Source organism: Musca autumnalis, unplaced genomic scaffold (genome assembly GCF_047663935.1).
Source record: "Musca autumnalis isolate F117 unplaced genomic scaffold, ASM4766393v1 scaffold_3, whole genome shotgun sequence".
Taxonomy (NCBI): Eukaryota; Metazoa; Arthropoda; class Insecta; order Diptera; family Muscidae; genus Musca; species Musca autumnalis.
Window position 1 is genome coordinate 146563505 of NW_027411866.1, and position 25912 is coordinate 146589416.

General features: G+C 36.4%; 1 protein-coding gene across 4 annotated transcripts in view; it reads right to left on the reverse strand.

The window, feature by feature from the left end:
- The window catches only part of LOC141397879 (uncharacterized), a 283294-nt gene that overhangs the window by 193253 nt on the left and 64129 nt on the right, over positions 1-25912 (reverse strand). For 2 of the 4 annotated variants that reach the window (XM_073974709.1, XM_073974707.1), the window contains exon 2: positions 15195-15233. The exons of the other annotated variants lie outside the window; for them this stretch is intronic. The gene's annotated coding sequence lies outside the window, so the exon portion shown is untranslated. The remainder of the gene's footprint in view (positions 1-15194; positions 15234-25912) is intronic. 4 annotated transcript variants of the gene reach the window in all.

The window sequence follows — 25912 nt, forward strand, 5'->3', positions numbered from 1 at the left end:
AAATTCATGTATTTTGTTTTTGTATTTTTGAATGCACACGCAACACGCAGACCTACAGGTTTGGCCCTCAAATTCAAGTACTAACCTCCTGTTTTTATACCCTACACACAGAAAAAAATCCGTCGATAAAAAAATTATCACATTGACGAAATTTTATAAAATTATTTGATCACAAAGTAAAAATACAACTGATAAAATATTTCACATATTGACTAAAATATTTATCGACTTTTTATATTGAACTGATAAAATGGAATATGTGAAATATTACGATAAATATTCCTGTCAATATGTGAAATATTTTATCAGTTGTATTTTTACTTTGTGATCAAAAAATTTTATTGAATTTTGTTAATAAGACAATTTTTTTATCGCCGGAAAATCGATAATTTTTTGATTGAATCTTTGAATTTTTTTTATCAAATGACTAAAATTTTTTTCTGTGCACCACTATGTGGTGAGGGTATTATAAGTTGTTTTTGGCCAAAAAGTGAGTCATCGCATCGAAATAATGGTCGTAGACCTATGTATATTTGTACCAAAATGAATGTCTCGACGTCTTTCGATCTAAAATTTGTAATGACGCTACATGTCGTAATTTTGATCGGATCGTCACCAAATTTTGGTTGTTGATGAGAGTCCCGGAGGGCATGGTAGAACAAATACAAGGTAAAGTTAATACTACAACAAATACAACTCGAACAACAACCACAAAGGAATTTGTTTTTGTTTGTAACGTTACTGCCAGTTGTATTTGTAAACAAAACAAGGAAATGTCTATAAATTATTGGAATTTAAAAAACTAATAATTTTTCACATTTGGTTGAATATTTTGGAAAACATGAATGAAAATTCGTTACATTTTAAATTTTTATGTTTCCACATCATTCCACTAAATGCATAAATTCTCGCAGAAAGTAGAATTCTTGCAGAAAAGTTTGGGGTCGCTGGAAATTCACAGAAAAAGGAGAAGCTGTTTCAATGTTTTGTTTTAGAAATCAAAGAAGCACATGTTTATTAGGGCTTTATTTTTTTAAATTTTAACAAAATACCTCACATATTAACAAACGTTGTATCGCCTCTACAAGCGGTGAATTACTGCGCGGCTTATCGTTCGAACTTGGAGGAGGTTACATATCATTGATATGAAGAAGTCTTTCTGGGAAATGGTTTTTTCTGAATGATATATTTTTTTTCTCAAAAAATATATGTCCCTAATGTACATCGAAATAGAAATAAATGTATAAAATGTCATATGAAATTTGACACTAACGTTACAACCCAGTTCAGTCGGCTGTGTATTGCTGCTACCTTTTCTTATTCTACCATGCCCGGAGGGGAAAGCGAATACCTCAGCTTCTATAAGGGTTATACGAAAGCAAAACCTGTAGTGCGATTCTCTAATATATTTTTGAGTTACCGACAAATATCGGTGGAAATTGGAAATTTGCAATATGTGCTAGGCGAGCACAATTTACAGAATTAAAAATTCCTATTTGGAAGTTACGTAGTTTTTTTTCATTTTCAGCGAGTAACGAGTAAAGTTGGAAATTTCCAATGTATGGGCGAAAAAATGTTGTAAAAGTTGGCACAAATTAAGTAGAATTCAGCACCACTTTTGTTTTTTTAAAAATTCGAAAATTGCAATTCTGTCATATTTTCGAACTTTCGAATTTCGAAAATGGTAGGAGATATGGAAAACATTTTTACGACACAAATGATCACAAACTGAGCACAATTCAGCACAACTTTTGTTTTTTCGAAATTCGAAAATTGCAATTCTATCATGTATTCGAAAATATCCTTTTCTTCGAAAATGGTACGAGACATCGAAAAAATTTTTGCGGCACTAATGAGCACAAACTGAGCACCACAATTCAGCACAACTTCAATTTTTTCGAAAATTGCAATTCTGTCAAAATTTTTCCCAAAAAATCTTTTATCGAATATCTCAGCCATTTTTATACCCTCAGCCTTTAGGCTAAGGAGGGTATATACACTTTGATACGATGAAAATGTGCCTCATCGAAATAATGGTTTTATACCCCAAGTATGTTTGGACGAAATGTGTTTCAGACAATTTGGAGTCGATCTAGCCATGTCCGTCCGTCTGTCTGTCTGTCTGTCCTGCTGGCTGGAGCGCACGATAACTCTCGAACAGATTAACCGATTCGGTTCAAATTTTGGCTTTCGTAATATTTTGCCCAAACTTAGTTTAAGTTCGCAGATGAGCTACATCGGTCCACTCCTTCCGGTACCTCCCCCACAAAAGTCCGAAAATGTTCGGAATGTTTGTGCGCACGATAACTCTTGAAGGGAGTGACCGATTTGGTCCATACTTTGTATAGCGTAAACTTTCTACTAGAGGAATATAAGGTTCCAATATGGCCTTAACAGGTCCACTTCTTCAGGTACCTCCCACACAAAATTTCGGAAAAGTTCAGTTTAGGGCCATCTCTCGAATCGCTTTGATTTTTGTTTTAGCAACTGGTGTTCACTGCCCTCCATACGACGGTACAAGTTTCATCAGGGGCAAGTCCATACTTCCTGAGAAAATAGCATGAAAGTTGCAAAAAACCCCTATGACACCGTGTGAGGTGGTTGGAGCGCAAGATAACTCTCGAACGGATTTGCCGATTCGGTCCAAAATATGGCCTTAGTAATATATTGTCCAAACATAGTTTAAGTTTGAAGATAAGCCATATCGGTCCACTCCTTCAGGTACCTCCCCCACAAAAGTTCAAAAATGTTCGGAAAAATTGTTCGTACGGTAACTCTTGAAGGGAGTGGCCGAATTGGTCTTTACACATCCTAATATATCTACCAGATATAGATCAGGTGCAAATATGGACTATATTTGTCCACTCCATCCGGTACCTTCCACACAAAATTTCGGATAAGTTTACTTTATGACCTAATATCGAATCACTTTGATTTTTGTTGAAGCAACTTGCATTCGCTGCCTCAATTACGAAGGTAACGTTTTTAGGGGCAAGTCCAGCTTCTTGAGCAATCAGCCCGTATAGTGTAAAAACCCCCTATGGCACCATATGTTGTGGCTGGAGATCCGCTTCCATAATGGTAAATGCCGATCCATTCCCTTTAGTATCTCCTCCGCAAAACTTTTGATCTTTAATCCTAATCAACATTTTTGTCGGTTCAAACGCCCAAAATTTTAAAACCCCCTAAATACATACGTATTTTGGGAAAAACAAATGTTGCAATATACACAGGCTGAGGGTATATCTCTGTCGGCAAAGCCAACTGATACTTTTTTACTTGTTTTATTTTCAGCGAGTAACGAGTAAATTCGGAAATTTCCAATGTATGGACGAAAAATTGTGCTCGCCGAATCCAACTCAGCACAGAAAAGATCATCCCGATATTATTACAGAAATTACAGTGATTTTTCATACAAAATACTGGTTTTTCGAAATTGCCATATCTTGAAAACGGTGAAAAAATGTAAACTGCACAAGTTGGCACAAATTGATTAAAATTCAACACAATTTTTTTTTTTCAAAATTCGAAAATTGCAATTCTGTCATATTTTCGAAAATATCGGTTTTTTCGAAAATGGTAGGATATATGGAAAACATTTTTGCGGCACAAACTGAGAACAAATCAGCACAACTTAAATTATTTCGAAATTCGAAAATTTAAATTTTTTCGAAAAAAAATCTTTTATCAAATATCTCAGCATTTTTTTCGAATTTCGAAAAAAAATCATCACAAATGGGCACAAAACTAGCACAATTCAGCACAACACAGTTTTTTTCGAAATTCGAAAATTGCAATTCCATCGGATACCACATACATATATTTTTGAGTACACGGACAGGCATAAGGTGTGTCTTTTAACTTACTAAATGTTGCTGAAACATTTTTTCAGCAACATTTCCTTTAGGCAATTGTCAAAATTTGCAACATTAGTAATAATTATTACAAATTATCACGTAAAAAGACACAGCTATAATATGAAATACTAGGTTTGTCCTCGTACTTACTAAATGTTGCTGAAACACATTTTCAGCAACTTTTTCTTTATACAACTGTCAGTTTTAGAAACATTTGTTAAAAATGATTACAAATTATCGGGTACACGGATAGGCATAATATGAAATAATGACATTTTTAATTCCAGTTTCTCCTCTAAATATGATGCACTCTTTTGCTCTGTCCCAGAGGCTGCAAGAGTATACTACTTTTGAAATTTTAGCAATTATTATACCCTCAGCCTTTAGGCTAAAGAGGGTATTTACACTTTGATACGGCCAAAAATGTGCCTCATCGAAATAATGGTTTTAGACCCCAAGTATGTTTGTACGATATCCGTTTCAGACAATTTTGAGTCGATCTAGCAATGTCCGTCCGTCTGTCTGTCTGTCCGTCTGTCTGTCTGTCCGTCTGTCTGTCTGTCTGGCTGGCTGGTGCGCACGATAACTCTCGAACGGATCAATCGATTCGGTTCATATTTTGGGTATCGAAATATTTTGTCCACATTTGATTTAAGTTCGAAGATGGGCCATATCGGTCCACTCCCTCAGGTACCTCCCCCACAAAAGTTCAAAAATGTTCGGAAAAATTGTCCGCACGATAACTCTTGAAGGGAGTAACCGAATTAGTCCATACTTTGCACATCGTGACATATCTACCAGACATAGATGAAGTTCCAATATGGACCCTATTGGTTCACTCTTTCGGGTACCTCCCACACAAAATTTTGCTTAAGTGCAGTTTAAGACCTGCTCTCGAATCGCTTTGATTTGTTGCAGCTACTTGTATTCACTACCCCCATTATGACGATATAATTTTTTTCAGGAGCAAGTCCATATATCCTCAGAAATCAGCACGAAAACTGCAAACAACCCATATAATACCATGTGTCGTAGTTGGAGTGCAGGATAACTCTCGAACGGATCAACATATTTGGTTAAAATGTTGGGTGTTTCAATATTTTGTTCAAACTTAGTTTAAATTCGAAGATAGACCATATCGGTCCACTCCTTCCGGTACCTCCCCCACAAAGGTTCAACATTTTTCGCCAAGATTGTGGGCATGATAACTCTAGGAGGGAATAACCGAATTGAGCCAAACTTTGCTATTGGTAATATTACTTTCAGGCATAGATCGAGTTCTAATATGGACTATATCGGTCCACTCATTTGAGTACCTCCCACACAAAATTTGGAAAAAGTATAGTTTAACAACTCCTCTCTGATCTTATTAATTTGTGATGCAGCAGGTTGCACTTGCGGCCCCTGTTACGACGTTGTAATTTTTTTTTTCGTGGGAAAGTGTATACTTCCTGAGATAATGACCCAAAAAGGCCCAGAAAACCCTACCGGCACCACTTAAACTGGCTAATGTGTAAAATAACCCTTTAAGAGAGAAATCGATTTAGCTCAAACTTTGTAAATTGAAAAGTAAAATTGTAATATATTTAAATTCAGAAAATTAAGTACAACATATTTAACTATATAGTCTGTAAGGAAAATATCCATAGACTAATAAAGAAAAAAAATATTTCCTACAGATTTGTATTAGGTCCGAATATGTACTATATCGTATCACTGCTATGGGTACACCCTACCCAAAATTTGGAAAAAGTGCACTCGTCTTGGATCATTCTGAATTTTGTTGCAACATGTAGTTTTTTGCGGCCCTTTCCATCCTGGAAAATTTTCCCAACAGCTAAAAAACCTACAGAAGTATTGTGTTTATTTTTCGGGTACATGGCTGAGGGTATATCTCTGTCGTTCCTTTAGAAATTTGTCAAAAGTCCAAACGGGAGCAGAGAGTTTCTTATCGATTTTAGAGTACTACACCTACGTGAGTTTCCCCTAATGTGCCATAGCTTTGTCACTGCATACATATTTACTTGTAATGTTTAAATTTAAAGGCGTTCCCACAACAAGTTTACACCCTCTTTGACCTTTAAGTAAAGCTTCAATTCAAGTTACTAAAGGTTAAATTCCTTTTAAAAACGCAAACAATAAAAACAAATTCAAACCGCATGACAGAATATGAATTCTGCAATAACTCTGAATACATGTCACAGCACCCAAATGCTGTGTGTCTGATCAAACCTTGAGTGCAAGTCATGTAATTAAAACAGAGAAAAAAAGAAAAAAGACAAAGAAGCTTGGATTATTGTTTGATTTTTTATTAGCTTCATTTTGTTTTTCTCCTTTAACAAATATGTATAACTACGTACCATGATATGTACGTAGTTATGAGTCAATAGAAAAACAATTTCATATTAGAATGATCTAATTACAAGCTTAACGTCTTAAGGTCAAACCTGTCATTCATTCATGCCGCTTGAAAATGAACTTGAAATGTTCAATTTTCATTACCACTGCCATCGCCACCATCATCATCAACAACATTGTCATCGTCGTCGTCGTGTTGGAAGTTAAGTGCAATGATTCTCATTGGACGCACCTACAACAACTTCAACAACTTCATGTATAACAAATAATTTTCACAGCGGCAAAATCTTTCATTCATATGGAGAAAAAATTGACTGCTGAACCTATTACCTACTCCTACTTCGTTCGTAGTCGTTACAATTCAAGCGCAACTGTCTGTCATTATGTTGAAATAAATTGTTGGGTAGCTGCTATGCAACATTTCAAAGAGATGCGAAAATAATTTAGAAGTTATTTGAATTTCAATCAAATATGATGACTAATTGTGTAAGGAGGCGTATGGACTTATGAATGAAGGCTTTTGTAGGGCTTTCTATTGCAAAAATAAGTGGTGCCTTTATACACGGCATTCGGACTCAGAACACAAAGAAGATCTCATATCTTGAGCTAATATGAATCTGGGACCATTCATGATATGATATATGCCACTCTTAAATCTCCTCTTCGGGAATGGTGGTGGGGAATGTATGTACGTAGTCAGCAAAGATTTTGTGGGCCAGTGTAAATGGAGAATACCGTGGGATTTATGAGCTATAATCAAAGCATGTCTGAAGTCAGGCAAGAATGCCACAACAGATGAATCGTACAGTCTTTACCAATAGCTAAAATCCTAGGTAGTTTCAATATGTACTTTCAGAAAATGCCCACTAGAAGTTGTTTGCATTTTCAGTGTTGCACAGTGTAATTAGAAAAATGTGTATAAATAAAAACACAAAATTCATCTCTATTGGTTCGATGGAATGGGTTCAAATTATGATGAAAAGATCGGATTTTTCACGACTTCCTTTGCATGGGTTCAAAAGCTGATGAAATGATCAGATCTTTTACGACTTCCTTTGCATTGGTTCAAATGCTAATGAAGACACCGGATCTTCCACGACTTCGTTTGGACCAATGCAAAAGATGTCATGAAATCACGTCATCGCATGAAACCCCTTCCTTCAAATTTTGCTGGGATATTATCGATGGCATATGTTATAGTTTAAGTATCTACATAACTAACTTAGTGCAGATCTTCCACCTGAGGAATATTAAAATATTTGCCGCAAATGGGCCGCCTTCACTAACTACCATATCATGTTTAGGTCGTCCACACAAGCCACAGCAATTTCCGACAACAATAAAATAAGGATGAAGGTTCTCAAGTCGCTGGCCGACAGCCTTTGGTGTGCTGACAAAGAAACCTTGTTGACCTAGTGCAAAGAAATAGGATGGTATGTGGTAAGCTATGCTCCGACAATGGGGTATGCAAATGTTAGCGCTACTCAGTAGAAGATATTCAAATATGCCAGAATGCTGCCCTGATGACTGCAAAAGGATGTCTCCTCATAACACCAGCGGACCACCTTCATGAGGATACGGAGATTTTACCTGTGCATCAGCACAACATCACTTGGCCACAATCTTGTGGACAGGCTTCCTCTACCCAGGCACGTCAATAAATATCTTCAAGATCTAGAGCGATCCAAAGGTATAAACTAGTACTTCTAGATAAACGAGCCTATCAGGCACGCTAGTATATCATTCACATTGATGCAGCCGTACTTGAAGACTACCGTCAAACATCGCAGCAGCTGCCAAGGTAGAAAACAGGAGTGATTTTAGCCGAAATAAAAATTCATCGTCCGAAATTCGTCGTTGATAAACATTTCTTACCAATTTATTGTTGTGCCTAAAAAAAACAAATCCTACAAAAATTTAGAAAATCGGATTTTGGTATAGCTATATAGGGCCCAAAACGCCTAAAATCGGAGCTATACCGAAATCCGATTCGATTTTCACAATTTTTTGTAGGATTTGGTTTTAGCCACAACAATGAACTGGTAAATGCGGATTTTAGAGCATTTTCGTCAAAATGCCACTCCGGCCCCATACAATTTACTATAGAAACAAAGGTCCCCCCTGGTGGGTTAACGTTTACCGATCGCCATAAAATTTTTTATACACATAAGGTTTTTGGATGAATTGGAAAACATTTAGGGGTTAGGCGTTTCAAAAAAAAAAAAAAAATGCTTTGCCGTTTTTTATGCTACCCTAAAGCACATATTCCGGTGATACGGCAAAAATAACCAGGGAAACTGGGTCTGTCCCCCCAAATAAATATATGTTCCTGTAAAGAGCGCAATCATAAATACCTTAAAAAATCCAGCAAAATCGGAAAGTGCTAAGCAGAGTTATTCCATGAAAGAGTCAATTTATGTCAGATTAGACCTTTTAAGCCACTTGTATAAACGTAAGCCCAACGGAAACGACTCAAATGAAACCTCTCCGATTTTTTGGAATTTTCGTCCAAAGGCAGCATTTGTTACGCTGATTACGGAAATGTATAATTTCCATTGAGGCGGATCCAGATACTTGTCTCTGCGTTTGTCTTTGTCACTTGAACTTTAGGGTCCTAGATGAAATTATTTTTGTTTTGTGAGTTAAACATTTTATTTATTATCTGGAGACCTCGTAAAGGAAAACAGTTAACTAAATAAATAAATATATCCTTTGGAATCCTGTGCTCTAGGGAAAATTTTTGAACATACGTTTAGAGACAGTATTATGCCAAAGCACCCAGTTATACGACATTTCTAGTGTGAACATAGTGCGATTTTGACATGTTATCTGTGCGGTTAGTTCTTGGATTTGATAGATATCTCGACCTCATGCATCCAGTATCATTTCTGTCCATAAAAAACCTCCAGGGTAATATAAAACACCTTCTATATTTTGGCTCAACTTTCTTTATATTTATCTTTCGACCTAATGATCAAGTACATTTTTATACCCTCAACATTTATGCTAACGAGGGTATATACCAGGGCTTCGGAGTCGGAGTTGGAGTCTGGAGTCGGAGTCTAGCAAATTTTGCTGGAGTCGGAGTCGGAGCCGGAGTCGTGAAAAAAGCTCGACTCCGACTCCGGGCAACAATCTGTTCTACATTTATCAAAATTTGTCAAATCAATTTAATTTATTTGAATGATCATAGTTTAAAAAAAAACTCTTACCCCCAGTTTATGTATTTCGAAACGAAAATGTGTGCGCATGAAAGACACCCAAACTTTATTTTTTGAAATATTATTTCATTTGCTTTTGCTTCAAAACAAAAAACAAATTTAAAAAACACACTCAAATTTGGTAGTTTTTCTTGCGTATTCATTTTCTTATCGACATACATAAACAGGCCCTTAGTCTCTATTTTGACTTCAAAATGCATATCGGAAGCATTTTTGGGTCAATTGATTGGAATAATGGTTGCATGCTCCAAATATACTTGGGTAAGATCTTTTAGAAGATTTACAGGCAGAAACAATATTTTCTTTAGCCTTATTTCGATAGGACTTACCGTTTTCAAGCAAAATCGTGAAAACATAAAAAAAACCTAAAAATGTGAACTTGAAGTAACCTTAACCACGAAAGTGTGTTAAGGGGAAATAGGCTATTTTGGTCTTCTATCACGATGCGGTGTTAAAATATCGTTAATTTTCCATAACTCAAAAAATTACAAAGAGTGTTACCGGACAGTAATTATGGTAATTTGATATTTGGAGTCTCATTGGGTACATAGTCAAATTCGGAAAATTGTAAATATACTCGTATGTTGGTGTTTAGGTAGAGAAACCTTGTAACGATACCGTCCGATTGCAGTTGCTTTGAAGGGGTTTGCTACATGTTCTGAAGTGTGATGTATACTGAAGTGCTTGTTACTTTGTATTCTGCATTGTCAACGAAAAAAAAAAAAAACGAACAACTATGTTTTGGTATCCTCCCAATGTAATGTATCTTGAAGGTTCAAACTGAAATGACTGTAATTTGTCAATTTTATTTTATCTATTTTCGGAGTCGACTCCGGAGTTGGAGTCGGAGTCGGAGTCGAGAAAAAAATTGGACTGGAGTCGGAGTCTGCCCAAAAATGGCTCGACTCCGAAGCCTTGGTATATACACTTTCATACGGGCAAAATGTGCCTCATCGAAATAATGGTTTTAGACCCCAAGTATGTTTGGACGACACCGTGTGTAGTGGCTGGAGCGCAAGATAACTCTCGAACGGATGCACGATGGGGCCAATGACAGGTTTTCCAGGCAACAAATCACTGGGGCAAGCTAGACCTTCCAAATGTTGCACAGATGTTTATAATGGGCTTAGAAACTAATATGCCAAATTTGGTTCATATCGGTTCATATATACATATAGCTGCCGTATATATGTTCGCCCGATTTCAAGCAATTGATGGACCAAACACGCAAATTCTGCCCAATTTTTATGCGATTTGGAAAATACCACGGAATTAGGACTACAAATAAGTTTGCCAAGTTATATTGAAATCGGTTCAGATTTTGATATTGCTCCCATATATATTTTCGCCCGATTTTAGGTATTTGGTGCACCAATCCCGCTATGTATGTCCAATCTTGATGAAATTTGAAATGTGTGACGGATTTTGGTCTAGAAACATTTTTGGCAAATCATATTGAAATCGGTTCAGAATTGGATATAGCTCCCATATATATGTTCGCCCGATTTCAGGAAAATGATTGACCAAGCATGCAAATTCCATCAAATTACAATAAAATTTGGAAAATGTTACGAAATTCGGACTACAAATAAGTTTGTCAAGTTATATTGAAATCGGTTCAGATATAGAAATAGCTCCCCTATATACATATGTTCAAATTTCATGGTTTTGTCTGGGGTTTGTTATAAGTTAATAAAAAAAGGTTCCAAATTTAGTAAAAATCGGCTAAGATTCCGCCACAAAAGCCAAAGTTTGCGATATCTTTGAAATTATATATTTTTATTATTATTATATACGTCTATTACATTTTTCCGAAATCCAATTGGTAACATTAATGGGTTTCCGATTATTCGCCAAAAAAACATAAAAATGTCCATATTTTTAAGTATTACGACAACTGATATCAGATTTTTATGAAAAGGCGCAGATAGGCGCAGCTAATTTTTTCACAAAATGATAGTACACATTAATACCTTTCACCACATATATATAATATCCTAGATCTACCTAGATCTCAAAAGTTATACTCCAGAGAACACATGGATAACAAAGCAAAATACTCCAAAAAAGATAAACATCTTAACTCAAAAATACATTTACCACACATAACGTTTTTATTATTTGTTAACACTATCTTATTTTACATACCCATTGAAGAGCTTTCCATGTTTAAAAAATATAAAAATGTTAAAATGTTCTTTTTGGCGCCTAAAATGCTTTCACTACTTATTTATAATAAATGTCGGAAAATGATGCATAAGAAAATATGTCACCATTGCCAGATCAGTATGTCGCTATGTGATGTTACCAGATTGATTTATTTTTTTATTTTTAGTGATTCAGAGTGTTGGCAATCGAAATCCGTTATTATTTTTTCCAAATTGTTCACTTCAAAAATTGACTTTTTGCCTCGAAAATCTGCTATTGGTCCCATCGTGGGATGTGCAGATTCGGTCCAAAATTTGTCCAAACATAGTTTAAATTCGAAGATAAGCCATATCGGCCCACTCCTTCGGCTACCTCCCACACAAAATTTCGGAAAAGTTCAGTTTAGGGCCATCTCTCGAATCACTGTGATTTTTGGTCTAGCAACTTGTATTCACTGCCCCCATACGACGGTACAAGTTTCATCAGGGGCAAGTCCATACTTCCTGAGAAAATAGCCTAAAAGTTGCAAAGAGCCCCTATGGCACCGTGTGTAGTGGCTGGAGCGCAAGATAACTGTCGAACGGATCTGCAGATTCGGTCCAAAATTTGGCCTTCCTAATATTTTGTCCAAACATAGTTTAAATTCGAAGATAAGCCATATCGGTCCACTCCTTCAGGTACCTCCGCCATAAAAGTTGAAAAATGTTCGGAAAAATTGTGCGCACGATAACTTTTGAAGGGAGTGACCGATGTAATCCATACTTTACACATCCTAATATACCTACCAGATATAGATCAGGTTCGAATATGGACTATATTTGTCTCCTACTTCTGGTACCTCTCACACCAAATTTCGGATTAGTTCACTTTAAGACCTGCTCTCGAATCACTTTTATTTGTGTTGAAGCGATTTGCATTCGCTACCTCCTTAGATGGTAAACGTTTTTTTAGGGGCGAGTCCATATTTCTTGGGAAAACAGCCCGAAAGGTGTAAAAACCCCCTATGTCACCATATGTGGCGGTCGGAGATAACGACAACTCTCGAACTGTTCGACCGATTTGGTCCAACATTTGGTCTTCGTCATATTATATCAATGAGTGCACCCCGATTCATATTAGCTCAATGATATGGGACCTACTGTTTATCGCCGAGTCCGAACGGCGTGTCTAAGACACCACTTGTAGAGAAGTTGTACAAGGCTGAAATACTCAGAAAATGTCGCCAACATTACTGAGGGGTATTTTGCCACCGTTGAAAAGTGTTTGATGTTGACTGGCCGGGGAATCGAACCCACGACCTTTAGCGTGCAAGACGGGTGTGCATACCATTGCACCACTGTGGCACCCATTTGTGTCTTAGTGCAGTTAATTCCTAATCCACATTTTTGTCGGCGAGTTCTATTCAGAAGAGACCTTAAATATATTCGATCTGTCCGTAGGTGAAAGTTTCACTTCACATTGGCTGAGGGTATATATCTGTCGGCAAAGCCGACTGACACTTTTTTACTTGTTTCAAGTCATATAACTTAAATATGATTTAAATCGACGAGAAGTACTCGGTTTCACTACTCCAAAAACAATACTACACATTTTTTGCAAAATGTCTATGAAAAATTCCATATTTCCTGGAAATTACTCATTTCCAAAAAATTTGCCTAATTTGGTATACCGGTAACCTTAGTATGAATCGGGGCAGTTTGTATAGATTCATCGGTGTCAAGTCCTATCTTAACATCTGTTGATCACCTCTGAGAGATCTGCTTGATAATTCGTAAAAATTTTTGATCATCCTCTGCTGGAGATGTTGTTGTCCTTACAACTCATTCCCATCTTATGGCGATTTTAGTTATTTTTAGTTGGTTTCCAACTCTGTTTTAGATATTGTGATGGTCTTATGTATATTTTTGGACTTCGTTCGATCCAAAATTTTTAAAAATTACCAAGGAAAGCTTTGATTTAAATTTCTGGTCATAATTTAAGTTTTTCTTAAAAAAAATTATACATGTCTTGTTTTCGGCATGCTTGTCTGTCAAAAGTAAACATAGATGGGATAAAATGTACTCATCATGAAAGCTTTTTGTCCCCTCTTCTGATTAAACACCATCTTGCGCCAAACAAAAATTAGGTATTAGATATTCGAACCACGGAGTTGAATATGTTTTGAGCAAGCTAAAACACATCATCCTCCGATATTTCGCACATTTCTGTAACATATGTGTTCATAACTGAATAATCATTTTTAAATCTTGAAAATTGAATCAAATAACACTGTGCAACACTGGAAATGCAAACAACTTCTAATGGGCATTTTCTGAAAGTACATATTGAGACTACAAAAACCTTAATTGGGTTTTGTGTTCTAAGATCGGGTTTAGATTTGATGGCCTCATCTAAACCGACCTAAAATGAGCCTTTTTTCCAGTGATCGGACCTTTATCTCCGAAACTAATAAGAATTTTGCAGCCTTCAGCAATATTGTAGCCCTAAAGTAGTAGAACTTATGTGTCAAACAGATGAACTAGGAAAAGCTGCATCTAGCGCGTCATACTCGTTAAAATATAGAAAAGTTTACATAACTTCTGAAATTCTGGTCAGTAACAACTAAACTGTTGGAAGTTGAAACAAGTAACCATTCTAAAAATTTTCCAAATAATGTGACCATCAATTCTTCAGAACATTCTGAAACTCTAAAATTATTATTTCACGTTGTTTAAGGGGTATTTCATAAAATACCTTTTACAAAACTTATTTCAAACAATGTTCACACAGGCTGTTTATTCTCATGTTGGGGATTTCAATGCATTATTGAAATATTTACCAAATTGTTGTTGAAAAATTTGCTATAAACAAGGCGATAGATGCATTTTACAACAATATAATGTTCTAAAGAGTTGTGTATTACATTCCAGAGAATATTTTCCCAAAAGGTAATATCAGGAAGAATTTAGCATTTTGGGAGATACGCTGCGAAATATACACAAATTATAGAATTTTTAGATATATTATAAAATTTGAGGCAATAAATGCAATTTTTCGAGTTCACTATTCCTCCAAATATTTTCTTCTTGCTCTTATCTACAAGTTTGCTGCAGATGTCAAAATAAGATTCGTATTGGTTTCAGAGATACAGCCCCGATTTGTTTTAAAAATTCGATATTTAACCATGTTTAGATGAGGCCATAAAAACCGAACCCGATCTAAGAAAACAAAACCCAAATATGGTTTTTGCCTATTGGTCCTCTACTTTCATAAAATTCTGGACAGAAGTTGTTTGCACGCGATTGGCTCAAAAATGTTGCACAGTGTAATAAAAACAAATATATTTCAAAACTCAAAATGTCCCTTAAAAGTAGATTGAATTTGATATAGGCATCCGAGTTGCAAAAATTCAAAAAACTGAATATGACTTCCAAAAAGACCTTTGACCCCAAATAATTTTTTTGGGACTTTCTGGAAATTCTACTTCTAATAGCAAATACAAATGTCTATTTTGACTGGGCTAATTCACGAACCTTCCTAGAAGGCGTTTGTTTATATTACTTTCAGGCATCTACAGATGCGAAAGAGTTATCAAAATATTACAATAACAAAAAAATTAAAACTTACATACCTGACAAATTAAAATAATAGTAGGATGCAAATATTATACCTGAAATAAATAAATTAAAATATATTAGATAATATTAAAATAATAAAATTATAGCAATAGTATTATTATTTAAAATAATAGTAATAATATTTAAAATTATACACGGTGCTCTTGAATCAAATGTAAATGGAAGGTGCTTACACCTGGGAAGTTTTTGCGGATTCTGAAACTACAATGTTCATAGATGAAAAAATTAGAAAACTAAAAAAAAATCGCCGGAGCGCTTTTTAAATAAATCGCGATTCAAGTTGGCATTTTTAAGGGTTTTTCAGGTTTTCACGATTTTGCTTGGAAACCGCAAATCCTTTCGAAATGGGACTAAAGAATATGTTGTTGCTGTAAAAATTCTCTACAAGATTGGCTTTCGTAATTTTTTCCTAGGGTGTACCGTTTTTGAGATATATAAGTTTAAGTTAGGAAATTGCTGACATGACATTGTTTTATAAGGAGGCGATACAGTCAATCCATTGTCCTAATTTGAGCTTCTATATCTCAATAACGGTAAAAACTACGAAGATATCATAAAAATCAATCTTGAAGAGAATTTTCATAGCTACAATATTTTCTTTAGCCCCATTTCGAAAGGATCTGTGGTTTCAAAGCAAAATCGTGAAAAACTAAAAAACTATTAAGAATGCCAACTTGAACAGGTGTAAGCAACTTCCATTTAAATTTGATTCAAGAGCACCGTGTATAATGATTAGTATAATAACATTAATAGTTTTAATAATAATAACAATATTACCACTATTTATGTGAACAATTAGTACAACATATTAACAAATTAGAATGTGGCTAATTTTGCAATTTTAAATGATTAATTTCAAAGCTAAGCATTAACTATTTCTATTCTTTACTATTATTTTTTTTTTCAAAAAACCAAAAATTATTTAAACCCAAAAAACTCCAAAATAAGGATTGAATTTAAAGATAATGATTGCAAAATATTGGTAATTACGCCATTATTGTTGTTGTCGATTGTTTCCATCAGTACTATATTGCCGAATAGACGTTTTTTTTTAAAGAAATAAATTTTAATTTCATTTTGATGTAAAACCCACCCAAAAAGTAAGTTTTTGTTTTGTTTTTCAAATCAAAACCACCTTCACTTTTTGTTTTTGTGGTATTTATTGCTAAAAGGCATACAACCATTTCGAGTATTGTTGTTTATATGCCTTTGATTTTTCGGCAAAGATTGTGTTAAAAGTCCAATTAAGAAGTATCATATCATAGGTATACCTCGGAAATAATCAGATCATTAGGCGGCGGGCATAACAAATGAAGCAAAAATATAGGAAAACAAAAGCTCAACACCTTTAATACAGAATAACCACAGCAAAAACTAAACACCTGGGCACAGATTGACAAAATGTCTACAACTAAGGTTTTAGTTTTAATCCTGTGCTAAGCAAGATGTTTGACTGAAAATATTTTAATTAATTTCTCGTTGTAGTCGAGCTTAATGATCGAATATTTTTTGCAAGTGAAATAGGAAATCCGAAGATTCGAACACACACTATCACCATCATGTGAACTGGTTTTGCATATTAGGGCGAAGATCATTTTAATATTAATTTTAATTCATTTCTCGATGGATTCGAGTTTAATGATCGAATATTTTTTAGTCAGAGAAGAGGATTTTTAACAGATAACCAACTTTCTGAGGAAACGCATGGCTCCTCAATCATGAGCAATATGTGTGTGTCTTTCTTAAAAAGTGTTATATCCATATTCCTTTCATTTACAGATGTATGATCCAGAGGACCTCATTGTTTTACTGTATATACAGGTATCGGATATCAAATAATCCACATTGCGAAATATATATTTGTTCACTTGTTAACTTTTTGTAAAACTTGAAACATATTTCGTTTTAATATTCAATATTTTGTTTGTTGCTAACATCGATGAATGGCGTGTAACCACAAAAAGTTACATTTGTCTATTGGAATTGAGCATTTAGACAGATATTCATTCAACCGCATAGTTTGGCACTTAGCTGCCAAATAAAAACACAGTTTGTTTTGGCCAACTCATGTACGAGTATGTATGTACATATCTATATTTAACATCAAATTCTTGCATGCAATCCTCTCATTGAAAGCGTAACACAAAAATTGCATGTTTCGCCCCCATACCAAATGTCTACCCCAACCCCTAGAAAAATACAAGACATACAGTACCTAGAGTCAGCAGTTAGATCAAATCCAATTGTAATTAAGCCTTAGAACTGACCAAATCCGAAAACAACAATTCTACATAAACCAAAAAAAAAAAGCAAAAGCAGAAAAAATTTTGAAAGTCCTCAATGGACAACCACCGTAAACCGGTTAAATTCTGTTTGTTATTTCTTCTGTTCTCTTGTGATAGCGATCTTGAGACAGGCTTGTTATTATACCAACCAGATTACAAAGTAGATTGCCAAATTATATAAGTATGTAAATATTGGTGGCCGTCGCCGCCACCGCCACACAAACACCAATTAAACAACACAATTAAATAAATGGACACAAGTTAAACAAGAATTATAGGAAACAGTTTCGCAACAGCTCAATGTTATTTAATAAGTGTAATAAGCATGTTTATGGTTATATACAATACATCTACTGTGATAATTGTATTGTCTATGGAGTTTGAATACCAGGAGATTTAACAGATCAGTTAGAACTATTGTGGAATTATCTCCAAAGTAATTAAGAAAGCTAAACTTAAATCTTGGATTTGTTTAAGCGAGTAGATAGAGAGAGTAAAGGACGAAATCAGATTCCGTAGGGTACTTTCAAAGGACCAAAAAACCATCGGCAGTATACCGGGTAGATGGCACATTGACTAACTCTGGTCTAAGAACTCTAGATCTGATAGTCAACACTAACTTCCCCAACTGCATAGACGTACCGACCAACCGTACGTAACCATGCCACTGGAGTTGCAGATATGAGTGTTATCGAGGGGATCATAATTCGCCCAAAAATCAAGTGGGCAATAAACAACTTCAAGCCCTTTAAATCACCCGGACCAGACTGTATCATACCTGCAATGCTACATAATGCTGATCCCACATAACTAGACAACGGAATCCTATGTAAATGCGGATGGTTGAAGAGAAAATCTGATTAGACAGAAACTGGTTTTATCACAAAATAAAACGGATCAGGCCCAGAAATTTTTGCATATTTTGCATATCGTGCATATTTTGACATATTTGCATAAAATGAGCATATGCAATGATTTGCGTCCTGAATATCCCACCGAACTAGCTGAAATTTGGTATTAAATCTTCGTTGGGGGTATGCAACTTTACACCTGAAATTTGTCCGCACAGGTCCACGTCTTCAGATAGCCCCATAGAACGGTAAATCTCGATTTCCGATATTTTTAAGGTGGTGGCTACAACATCGCACTGAAATGGCTGACATTTTGTATTAAGGTCCACGTCTTCATATAGCCCCCATAGAACGGTACCTCTGGATATACCAGATATTTGAAGGTTGTGGCCTCAATATACCACCGAAATGACTGAAAATTTGCATTTAGTCTTCCTTGGGGATATAAAACTTTTCACCTGAAATTTGTCGGTATAGGTCCACGTCTTCATATAACCCCCATAGAACGGTGCCTCCTGATTTCCGGTATATTGAAGGTTGTGGCCTCAATATCCCTCCGAAATGGCTGAAATTAGGAATTAAGTCTTCTTTGGGGGTATAAAACTTTCTACCTGAAATTTGTCGGATAGGTCCAAGTCTTCATATAGCCCGCATAGAACGGCACTTCCCGATTTCAGATATTTTGAAGTTTGTGGCCTCAATATTCCTCCGAAATGGCTGAAATTTGGTATTACATCTTCCTTGGGGGTAAAAAAACTTCCAAATTATGCATTTTGCGCAAAATATGAAAAATATGCCCAGTCCCAAAATTTTACATGAATCGGACCAAAAATAGGGATTGCATGAAATTCCGCTGTCTACACATTACATATTCCACATTTGGAACACATTTTTTAGGGCTTGTTTGTGCCTATCATATATTCCGGTTCTATGGAGACTTTTTCAGACCTCCTATAGACAACAGAAGACCTCTTGACGCTTCCGATGGACAACAGAAAGCCTATTAAAGTCATCCGTAGACAACAGAAGACCTTTCAAGGTCATATGTAGACAACAGAATACCTCTTGAGGCCTCTTATAGACTACATTGGACCTATTGAGACTTTGTATAGACAAAATAAGACCTCTTGAGGACTTCAATAAAAAACAGTAGACCTTCTGAGGCCTTCTGTAGACAAAATCAGACATTAATGTCATCTGTATTCAACAGAAGACCTTCTATTGACAACAGGAGAATTTTAGAGGTCTTCTATAGATAAGATAAGATCTGCTGAGTTCTTCTAAAGACGAGACATCTTTAGGTCTTTTATAGAGAACAGAAGACCACTAAAGGTTTTCTATAGAAAACAGAAAACCTCCTGAGGCCTTCTATAGACAAGATAAGACCTCTTGAGGTCTTTTATAGAAAACATAAAACCTCTATGGACAACAGACGACCTCTTGAGGCTATTTATAGCCCACAGAACTGACCTTCCATGAACAACCGACGCCCCTTTAGGCTATCAGAAGAAAACGGGAGACCTCTTGAGACAAAAGAAGACCTCCTAAAGTTTTTATAGATAATAGAGGATATCTTGAGGTCCTCTGTATTCAATAGAAGACTTCTTGTGACCTTCTATTGACAACAGACGACATCCTGAGGACAGACGCCCATTTAGGCTATTTGTAGACAACAGGAGACCTATTGAGACAAGAAAAGACCTCCAGAAGTCTTCTATAGACAATAGAGGATATCTTGAGGGGCCTGTAGTCAATAGAAATTTCTAGGCCTTCTATAGGCAACAGACGGCCTACTGAGGCCTTTTTAGCCAACAGAACAAGCCTTCCATGAACAAGAGAAGCCCCTTTAGATCACAACACCTCTTAAAGCCTTCTATAGACAACAAAAGCCCTCTTGAGATTATATGTAGACAACAGAAAACCTCCTAAGCCTTCTATAGGCAACATAAGACCTCTTAAGTTCTTTTAAATATACGATAAGACCTCTTGAGGCTTTCTATAGACAAAAGAAGATACATAGAACGCGCAAAGGGCTTATCTGAAAGCCAATTTGGTTTCAGAAAAAAAAAGATCTACGATCGATGCAATAAAGATGGTAACAGATATCGCAAGGGAAGCAATAAATGGCCAAAGCTGGAAAAAAGAGTATTGTGTTGTCATAACACTAGATGTTAAAAATGCCTTTAACACAGCTAACTGGGAGAATATTCTAAACGCTCTGAGACGGTTAAACGTCCCGGCATTTCTTGTGGCTATTCTCCAGGACTACTTCTGCAACAGAATACTAATATACCAAACTGAGGACGGCTTAAAAGAATACCGAATATCAGGAGGAGTACCACAAGGATCTGTTCTTGGACCTCTTCTGTGGAACGTGATGTATGATGGTGTCTTAAAGCTAAACCTCCTAGAGAATGCAAATATGTATTATTGGATTTGCAGATGATATTGCGCTAGTTATAGTTGCAAAAACAACCGAAGAAGCAAAAAATGTCTCAGAAGTCAGCATACAGTTGGTTAAATCGTGGCTGTGTTCACAAGGCCTAGCATTAGCCGATCAAAAAACGGAAGCTGTATTAATAACAAGCCGCAGAGCTGTAGAAAGGATAAATATTCAAATCGGAGAATGTACAATCACAACAGCGGAAAGCCTGAAATACCTCGGCGTTATTATAGACAATCGTCTATCTTTTAAGGAGCATTTGAATTACGTAAAGGCGAAAGCCGGAAACACTTGTAAAGCGCTATGCCGTATAATGCCAAACACAAGAGGTCCGAGATACTTAAAGAGAAAAATTCTGGCAGGAGTTACCAAAAATATTAAAGAATAATATTTGTGGTGCAGCGAAATCCTTGAGGTATGCCACTTATTACGAAAAGATTGGTACAGTATACAGACTGGCAGCACTACGTATATGCTGTGCATATAGGACTGTTTCTGACGATGCAGCCTATGTTATCGCAGCTATGATTTCCATAGATATTCTTGCAAGAGAATTAGAATACGTATACAACTCAAGAAGCTCACAGGAAACAGATAATGAATCCGACGTCGCAAGAAGACGTAGCATTTCCGAATGGCAAAGTAGGTGGTCAGCATCTACAAATGGCAGATGGACGTATTCTCTGATAAGAAATGTGGACACATGATCAAATAGGCGACATGGAGATCTAAACTTCTATCTCACCCAATTTCTCTCGGGACATGGCAGTTTCAGGTCCTATTTATACCGTTTTGGACTTGACTCCTCCCCTGATTGTTCCTGCTGCGTGGAACATGTAGAAGACCCATACCACGTTTTCTTTCTGTGCCCGCGAGAGAGAGGACAAATTTAGAGCGGCAAGTGAGTAGTGAGATATGTGTAGAAAACATAATCGAAATTATGATGACGTCTCTAAGCAATTGGGAGTATGTATGTGAGTACGTAAAGACAATAATATTGGAATTACGGAGGCAAGACGATATTCGAAGAAGAATAACAAATAGAAGTGTTCTATAGAACATTCCCCCCTGCGACGAAATGCCTGTAGGGCGGTACCGCAGGGATGGTGGATCAGAGTAAAGGGGTTATTTTAGCGTGTTAAAGTCTCGCACACCTGGCGAAATCATAAACCGGGTAGCCAGAGTCTTTCGATGATTTTTTTCCCGACTAAAGAAAAAAAAAGACAAAAGAAGACCACCTGAAGCCTTCTATAGACAAAAGAAAATTCCCTGAGGCGTTCTGTAAAAAATAGATGACTTCTTAAGACCTTCTATAGAAAAAAGAAGATTTCTTGGGGCTTTCTATAGACAGCAGAAGACCCTTGAAGCCTTCTATAGGCAACGCACGACCTCTTGAGGCCTTCTGTGCTCAACATAAGTTGTCTTCGAAGAACAGCGTATTTAGAGTTTTTTCTATAGACAACAGAAGATCTCTTGAGACCTTCTGTGAACAACAAGAGATCTCTTGGGGCCTTCTATAGACAATGGACGACCTCGTGAGATCTTCTATACATACATATGTTCCCACAAAATCTCCGAAGGAACAAGGAAGGTCTTCCTCATATCAATGAGTGCCCGCCTATTCATATTGGTTCAATTATATAGAACCCACTTTTTATCATCGAGTTCGAACGACGTGTCTCACGACACCACTTGTAGATCAGTTTTCCATGGCAGAAATACTCAGGAAATGTAAGCATGATGTTCTGGTCAGGGATTAAAACGCAGACCTTCTGAGTGCAAGGCGGACGTGATTCACCGTAGCCCCCAGAGTCCTTTTTTAAGTAACAGAGAACCTTGTGAGTCTTCCACAGCCAACAGAAGACGTCTTGAGGTCTTATATAGAGAACGTAAAAATTCTTGAGCTCTTCTAAAGAGAAAATAAGACCTCTTGAGGTCTTCTGAAGAAAAATTGAAGACCTCTAGAGGTCTTCAAAAGACTAAATGCGTCCTCTTGACTGCTTGCAAAGACAACAGAAAACCTCTTGAGGCCTTTATAGACAAAATATCTCTTGAGGCCTTCTTTCGTCCACGGAAGACTCTTTTGAGGTCATCTATAGACAAATGAATAACTCTTTAGGCCTTCTGTAGACATCGGAAGACCTCTTGAGGCCTTCTGTAGACATTAGAATACATCTTGACGTTATCTGTAGACTTCTTGAGGTGTTCTGTATGTAGATAACTTTTTGATACCTTCTATAGGCAACAGAAGACCTCTGGAGACCTTCTTAAGACAACATAAGACCTATTGATGTCTTCTATAGACAATAGAATACCGTATGAAGTGTTATATAGACAACAGAAGACCTCTTGAAGATTTCTACAGTCAACAGAAGTAAACTTGATTTCTTTTAAAGACATATAAATACTTGAAGCAACCTATGGACAACAGAAGCCCTCAGGAAATATAAGTCTGCATTAAACTGATTTGCCAACGCCGAAAAACATCAAGTTCTGGTCAGGGATTGGACCGCAGATATTCTGAGTGGTCTATAGACCACAGAAGACTTCCTGATTTCTTCTAAACACAAAATAAGACCTTTTGAGGTATTGAGGCCTTCTATGGGCAGCATAATACCCCTTAAGGCCTTGTACAGACAACAGAAGACCTCTTGAGATCTTCTATAGACATCAGAAGACATCTTGAGTCCTTCGGTAGACCATAGAAGACCTCTTGACGTCATCTGTAGACAACAGAAGACTTCTTAAAGTCTTTTATAGACAGCAAGCGACCTCTCGAGGCGACATAACAGGCCTTCCATGAACAATGGAAATCGCTTTAGGCAATGTGTAGACAACAGGAGACCTCTTGGGACCTTCTGCATACAAAAAATACCTCCTGAGGATTTCTATAGACAAAAGAACAAAACAGCCTTTCCTTGAACAACAGTAGGCTTTTTGTAGAGGGGTTGAGGGGTTCGGTTCAAAAAGGAGGACATCTTGAGGTCTTCATTTGATAACAGAAGACTTTTTAAGGCCTTTTATGGTCTACAGAAGACTTCATGAGGTCATCTGTAGACAACAAAAGACCTCTTGAGGCCTTCTATAGACAGCAGAAATCCATTGAGGCATCCATAGACTGAGGCCTTCTATAGACAACGGAAGACATCTTGATAACAGAAGACCTCCTGAGGTCTTCAAAAGGAAGCAGCAGACCTCTTGAAGTCTACTAAAGTCAACATAAGACAAATTGGGGTAACTTTTTAAGGTCTACTTTAGACAAAAGAAGAACTTTTAGGGTCTTCTATAGACAACTGAAGACATCTTGTGGTCATCAATGGACAACAGATGACTTCCTGAGGTTTTCTAAAGACAACAGAAGTCGACTTAGGTATTCTATAGACAACAGAAGACTCCTTGTGTTCTCCTAAAGACAACATAAGACTACATGAGGTCACCTATGGGAAAAAGAGGTCACCTATGGGAAAGAAGAAGATCTATTGAGGTCTTCTAAAGACACGTGGACACGTTTGAGGTCGTCTATAAACAACAGAAGACCTCTTCAAGCCTTCTATTGTCAAAAGAAGACTCGGGGTCTTCTATAAACAACAGAGCTCTTCTTAATTGAAAATAATGTGTCTTGATGGCATAGTTACAACCATAATAAAGTGCGGGGGCTTTAAATGTTGTTTCAACACACTTCCTGTAATATTCTGATATACATATGTATCTTCAACATTAAGTCGGTTTTTCCACATTAAGCCATTTTCTTGTATAATTTTTGACGAAAAAAGTTAGTATTTTATATCGCACTTACTGACAAACATAAAATCTAATGAAATTTGTAAAATCACATTTTCCACCATAAATATGTCACATTGTTTACATCAATATGTGTCAAACCGAAATGTTCACACGACTGCAAAGTGTCATAATTGATTGCAAATTCGCATTTTAAATTCGTGTCTACTCAACATTTTGAGACATATGACCTATCTGTAGATTTATTGTTTGAATTGCTTCTAAAATTTAAATATGACAGCAAGCGACCCAATTCTGACGATAATGTTGCTACACATTGTCGCGCACACACATACAAATACCTGCACAAATGCATATGAACAAATTATTACATATGTGAATTTCGTTTTGCTTAAAACAAACGATTTAAGCAACAAACTTTGACATTTTTACCCCCATAAACTGTGTCGTAGCATAGCGGACATATGACTCCAAATGGAAATTTACCTCCCATAATCTATGTCTTGCCAAAATGAAACAGCTCCACCACCAGAACACAAGCAGCAGCAACAATGAATCGAAACAAAAAAAATGTTTTATTTACCATATTATTAACGCCCACGCTAAGGTCTACCTGAGTGTGACAAACATACGACACTAACTAACAGCCGCAGCATCAGCTGCAGCACCAACAACCAGAAGAATTTTGAAATCCACCAAAAACAATATCCAGCTTTAGTTTCCTTTGCTTACCCGAGGAGTTTTCTTTTTAGTCAATTTTTGTTTTGTATTTTGTCTTGGCATACTAATGAGTAACAATGCAATTCATGTTTAACTCCAAAGGAGCGACGACAGGCCCCAGGCACTGGACTACAATTAGAGTTCGAGTTTAAAGTTTTGTATTGTGCGGCGTTGGTGGAGCGGCACAGACATGTTGTTGCTAAAATGCGACGGTGTAAATGGTTGGACGAAATACTTACAAAACCTTGTTTAAAATGGAATTTTGGTGATTTCTGTGATGATTGAATGTGTGTCCCTGTCACGGACAAAGCCTGCAATTTTAGGTGTCCAAATGTAACTTTGAATGACTTAAATCCATTTGTTTTGAACTGCAAGGAACTGAGCGGGCAATTTGAAAAAAAAAAAACAGAATATAAGACAAGACACAAAGTAGCTGTTGTTGAAATTAGAGATTTTTCTCTGTCAATTGTTTGCGACAGGGATATCAGTCAAATAGTCAGGCCACAGTAGACATGTGGCACTCGGTCAGATTAAAATGAGATTCTAGGATTTTGTAATAAACACCTGACAATTAAGGGAAATGTTATTTTTGAACGCAGTATCAAAACAAAAAAGAATTCAAATTTTCGTGTGTTTCAGAAAAAGTCGAGAAGGGAAATATGGAAATATTA